Raw genomic sequence first — 6,000 nt, forward strand, 5'->3', positions numbered from 1 at the left:
AAAAAAAAAAGTGCAACCAAGTGATAAATCAGAAGAGACACCTGAGTGGACACATAACTTATGTTAGGTGTATGTTATTCCATTTTATAAACCAGTTAATTTTTTAAAAGTGGAAAAAGACATTATAAAAACCCTCTATGAAAATGGAAGCATTTTATTTTATTTATTTTCATTTATTTGTTATATTGAATTATTAATCATTTTAATTATTAATCATTATTAATCGTTTTAAAAATTTACTGATGTTTTTACAAATAAAGTCCACAATTGAATTGTATTAGATCATGCAATAAGTAAAATGGTAATTCGGCCTTACCGAAGAAAGCCAGTGCGATTACAACAATCATGATTATGGCGACTGCCTTCATTCTGATTGAACGACGTTTCCTCACTTATAAAAAATCTGAAAAAAAAATAAATAAACAAATTCTTTATTGCTAATAAGTAAAAAGTTGAAATGTTAACATTATTGAAAAATATTAGTGCCAAACTGGTGAAATTAGCAACTAAGACAGGAAAAAGGAATCTACCCTTTCATTCCAACAGTCCTCTGCATTGCAGAAACCACAGTCGGCATCGTGATGCATAATTACCATGTCTTTTAAACAAAATCATTAAAATATCACTCTTTAATATCTAGACATACGTCCTGTTGCTTCACTAGTCTCTATACTCCTCTTTTCTTTTTTTTTTTTTTTTTTTTTGCTGCTTACGAAACCATTCTTCGACAGGTGTTTTGACTTCAGTGTCGAGAGTGCAATGATGTCTTTAGCGGACCAAAAACAATAGCAACATCATGACAAATCTGAACTGTACACGGGATGTGGCAATTCCTCCTATTGCATCTTTTGAACCAATGGCCAAATCAGATTGACATGGCTGTGTGCATTATCATGAAGCAGGATGAGGATTCTTTCTGTCAGGTGTACGGTTGCATGACCATGGAGGCGTACACGAATCAAAGAATTGGGATACCGTTCCGAGTTGATATTCTCTAAGGTCTGTTTCAGGTCTCTTGCAGAAAATCGACTTCTCATTAACCTGATACTTTTTCCTTTGTAACATTTTAATCGAGAACACTTGCTCTATTTTTGTTAACCTTCGTTTAACTGCATAATATGAAGTAGGCGGGTGTTAGTCATACAAATACATATTTACAGCAACGTGCATCCTGTAGCAATCCTGATGTCCAGGAATGAGTGTATACATTTCAGGAGAATAAAGAAAAGCAGTAAAAAAATATTTAAATTATTAAAATAGTTTTAATTAAAAATTTTATTAAAAAATATAATAAAAATAAAAAATGGTATTATAAGAGTTTTTGTTATCCCTATTTTGTATTTAAGAAATTTCATATTTCTTATTTCGTATTTACGAAATAAGATAACCGAAAAATAATTCCTATTTTCATCAAAATTATGAACTGAATTTTAAAAAATCCTCCATATGTTAAAATATTAATCTTAGAATAAAATACTCTTTCCAGATGCTAATAAAATTAAAATTATGTAACAGTATTAGGTAGGTGGTCATAATTCGGTGATCACTCAGTGTATATTGCCTGCAACCTCGTGTATTCTTCGCTCGTTTTTCCTGTTTTTCCTGACTTAAAACCGGCGTTTCCTGGAAAGAAATGCAACTCTTTGCTGAGACAGACTGTGTGACTGTGAAAAGACTCCATTAAAAATTAATTATTACTGTAATCGATGGGAGTCTGCGCGTGTACCATAGTGGTATCGTCACCGTCCTCCACACACCGGAGAGAAGGGCCCGGGTGTTCGAATCCCGTCGATGACGAGGGGAATTTATGGGTTTTTTTTCTCTCCGTGGCTGAGTTAGTCGGTCTCAGGCATAGACAGCAAGGTTTTTTCCTCCAGAAATTGGGGCTTTTCGTCCAGCAGAACAGGAAAATCGACAAGAGAACACATGCAATTTACAGACACAGTACGCATGGATAATTGAATTAACATGCTGAGTGACCCTAATAAACAGTTTGGTTTGGTTTTGTTATCGATGGGATTAGAATTCTGGCGTTCATCGCCCGGTTTGGGAAGACGATGATTATACAATATATACGAAAGGGCTATACACACAATATATATACTGTTAGTTAATAAACTAGCTGTCCAAGGTAGCATATTGATTTTATTGAAATTCAAATGCGGCTGGCAAATTTCTCACACAGGCCTTTTCACAGTGGACTGTTGTAATACGTTTCCCCTTTTTTGAGTGTGTTGGGTGTTTCATCCGGCGTAACATTCAAATTGACCTCTGAACAGGTGCTCTTACAGACAAAGACATATCACCCGGGAAGCCGGATCCCTCTTCGAGGTTTCCGAGTAACTTGGCCCGTTACTATCAGCAAACACGCGCATAATATTAATCGGATAAGGGCAATTCGAAATGTAAATCTCAAAGTAAAGTTACTAGTTGACCAAGGAAGAAATGTAAATAGTCAGAATCTTACCTGAATAAAGTGAATGGATTTTTCTTCTCGAGGACTGTCACACTTCCTATTTTATACCCATATTTTATAAACAGAATTTATGGAAGGAAATAATGGTTTCGCTTTATCAGAGTGACTCAGTGTAAAATACAGATGAGACTTTATCTCTTACTTTCAGATTCGCGGAGTGTTTCTTGTTTCAAATAGTTCCTACATATTTTGAAATTGTTTTGGATTTCGCAGCTGTGAATAACTGTGCGTATAATTAAATGATTTGACCTCTAAATTTCTGCTGCTTGTACTTCCTAAGAAATTCAATGTTGCACACTAAAATACACTGGTGTGCAAAATTTAAGGACTAGTAAGGTTTTCACCTATAGCTTCTCATAGGAGAGGCCTGGGTATGGGAAAAGCATACCAAAGGAACCTCGTGAGGTACAAAAATGATGAAGAAAACAACACCGACACAACTACGGAAAGAAAACGGTACAGAGGGACTTTATTCAAAAATGGCAACATAGCACTGGCTGCCATGATACAGATGCATCACTGCCAAAGATGGAACAAAGAGAAGAGGTGTTCCTCAGTAGGAGATATGCCCACCCCTAATGTCGATGCAGGCTTTCACCGTCTGTCCATACTTAGAACAATGTTGCTGATAAGTTCTTGCGGTAACATCGTCCATTCCTCTGTCAGCGCCATCTTCAGCTGGTGAACATTTTCTGGTGGGTATGAACGTGCCGCTAGGCGTCTCCCCAGAGCGTCCCATATGAGTTCGATGGGATTTAGATCGGTCGAAGGAACGGGCAGGCCAATCCATACGAGCAATACCCTCACTTTCCAAAAAGCATATAAGCAGCTGCAGTGCGATGGGGTGTGGCGTTATCATCCATAAACACGAACTCGGGGCCAATGGTACCTCGGAACAGACGCACACGGGGAAGGATTACCTCAGTACAGTAGCGTGCACCGATTACAGTACCACCTTCCAGTATCTGGAGTTGTGTATGTCCATCCAAGATAACGCCTCCTCAGACGAGAACACCTCGACCGCCATATCGATCCCTTTCAGTGATGTTTGCTCGCTGATATCGAGTGCCAACCTCTCGGCAGATTACCTGACGTCCAGAATCGCTGCTGATACTGAATCTACTCTCATCAGTAAAGAGTATCCTAGGTAAAGATTTTGTGGTTGTAACCTTTAGAAATAGTGTTGGTCCTTAAGTTTTGCACACCAGTGTAGAACAAATGCCAGGAAACACAACAGAACCCAACAAACAACACTTTTCTGACATTTACAGTGTTCTGTATTTCTTCACAGAGTACATACGGCGAAGATGTGGGAAACCACAGGTGGTTTCCCACATCTTCGCCGCATCTGACCCTAACACTATGCACTAAAATAGAATGGAATTCTGTCGCGTGAAGTTTTTAGCATGCACCGATGAGAACCAATGCACTGATTATTCTTTTGATAGTTCTTTGGAAACTGAAAAATATTTCTACTTTTCTAAAAATAATCGTACAATAAACTCAACAGATTGAACTAAGAATAATTCATCATTTGACGAAATGAAGAATAAGCTAGAGTCAGTGCCGGATTAAAGCACGGGCTATCAGGGCCCTTGCCCGAAGCGCCATTTTTTTACAAATCATGAAAAAAATAATAATAATAATAAAAAATATTAAAAAAAAAAAAATATATATATATATCCTTAGTAAAGGGGGCGCTGAAAAATCTTTCTGCCCGGGGCGCGAAAATATCTTGGTCCTGCACTGGCTAGAATGTAAATTACCTTCAGCCTTTGCCCACGTTTTATAGTTGTTTTCAATTTCTTTCCCTTATGGATTTTATATCCAGCTAATTAATTGTTCTAATGATCCTTAGACAGGCTACTATAAAAGGTGAAGCAATTTATAAATGACTGTAGCCATTATTAGTGTTGAATCCGTTTGGTATACCTTGTCACATAGATGCATCACTAGTTTTGAGGGAATATACAGTGCAGGAGTTTTATGAATTTATCTCAAATATGAACGTTAAACGATACGTTTAACGCGTTGTGGTGCTGCAGCGTTTGTTAACGAATCTTCTCACAGAAAATGTAAAAATTATCACTGATGACCCCCTAGAGGCAGTCATACCCTTTGATAGCAATAGTAATAGTATACGCAATATAGTGGAAGGAAGACACGAGGGCAGGGCGATTGGGCAATGTGATCTAGGCAGATAATGAGCTTCTATTATTACATAGTGGCATGATGTTTAGGGACGAGTGCCAGCCACCGGTGGTTTCCCACAACTACGCCATTTGTACTCATGCGAAGTAAACAGAACTCTGAAAATGCCCGAAGGGTGCGTAGTGTGTTGTTATGGCGGTTGTTCTTCTGGCTTTCGGCAGCAGTGTGCCTAGTGAGACCCTACGTTGTCCGCCACCACCACTGGGATGTAGCCAGGCAGTCCATTGTTTCTGACTAGTCTCTACCAGGGTCGCCTGAACTTCCTGATAGAGACAAAAAAAAAAAAAAAAAAAAAAAGGAAGAAAGAGAGAAAAGGTGGGGGATTGCTAAAGAGGAGCAAGTTAAAGTGGGAAGGAAGAAAGAAGGTGTCCGCCAGATGAGGGAGGTAGGGAGGAAACGAAGGTTGGAAACCGTCACTTGGGGAACCCACTCACCCAGGGCCAAGGGAAAAAAAAAAAACACTGGTGAAGGACTCGCACACGTGTGAGTTGTTCTGACGTCAACGGTCAACTATGTCTGGTGATGCCATTTCTCGATCAGTAGCCGATGAGATAATATTAATAGTTTGTGAAAATTCTTTGTTATTTTTTTTTTCTTTGTTGTGCTTACAGGAACCTTGTTTTGTACAGCATCATGAGAGGCAGCATTCTAAAATTATGGGTTTTCCTACTACGTTAAGGGTAATCTCCTCTCGGTGGACTCTCCAAAAAGAGAAATCATCATTTTCAACCCGAATCTTGATATCATTGTTATAAACTCCCTCTGCTGAGTGTATGTGTCTCCTCTATCAGCCATACATTTTATATCATATTGTCCTCCTTCTGACTACATCCAACTGGCTCTGAATTATCTGGATATAGCCCTCGACAAATTGTCCTCTGCAACAATTATCTTAACAACAGATGCCAACTCCAGATCCCCTGTTTGGAGCAGCAATAAAATGAACCCTTATATATCTTAAACAAACCATACCATTCCAGTATTTTCTTCTCTTTGTGTGAATCGAATATCGACTTGTCTTTATGGATATCAGGAATTGTTTAATACAAAGATGATTGGACGGTCCGTGAAGGTCGCACGTGTAGCGACCATAGAGCGATCTCCTTTACCATCTCTAAAAACCAAAATGTTGTTCATCTGCCAGCACAGAATCCTCGTAGATATTCGATCAAATTTATAAAATGGCCACTCTTCAATGTTTCTTTACGATTAAACTTCAACGAGGACAGCCTTGCCTCTCTGAATCAAATGAATCCAAACGAGTACGCTTTTTATCTTCGTGCTACTGCTGCATCAACTAAAAGGAATAAAAT

At 38.5% G+C, this 6,000-nt stretch overlaps 1 long non-coding RNA gene across 1 annotated transcript in view; it reads right to left on the reverse strand.

The window, feature by feature from the left end:
• LOC150080261 (uncharacterized) overlaps nt 1-2,563 on the reverse strand; it is a 48,254-nt gene extending 45,691 nt beyond the window's left edge. The window contains exons 1-2 of the long non-coding RNA XR_016547400.1: nt 2,468-2,563; nt 317-403 (exon numbers count right to left, since the gene is read on the reverse strand). This is a non-coding gene — a long non-coding RNA (uncharacterized LOC150080261). The remainder of the gene's footprint in view (nt 1-316; nt 404-2,467) is intronic.
• Nucleotides 2,564-6,000: the final 3,437 nt, after the last annotated feature.

Source organism: Mastigoproctus giganteus, chromosome 9 (genome assembly GCF_048544385.1).
Source record: "Mastigoproctus giganteus isolate SK-2022 chromosome 9, ASM4854438v1, whole genome shotgun sequence".
NCBI lineage: Eukaryota > Metazoa > Arthropoda > Arachnida > Uropygi > Thelyphonidae > Mastigoproctus > Mastigoproctus giganteus.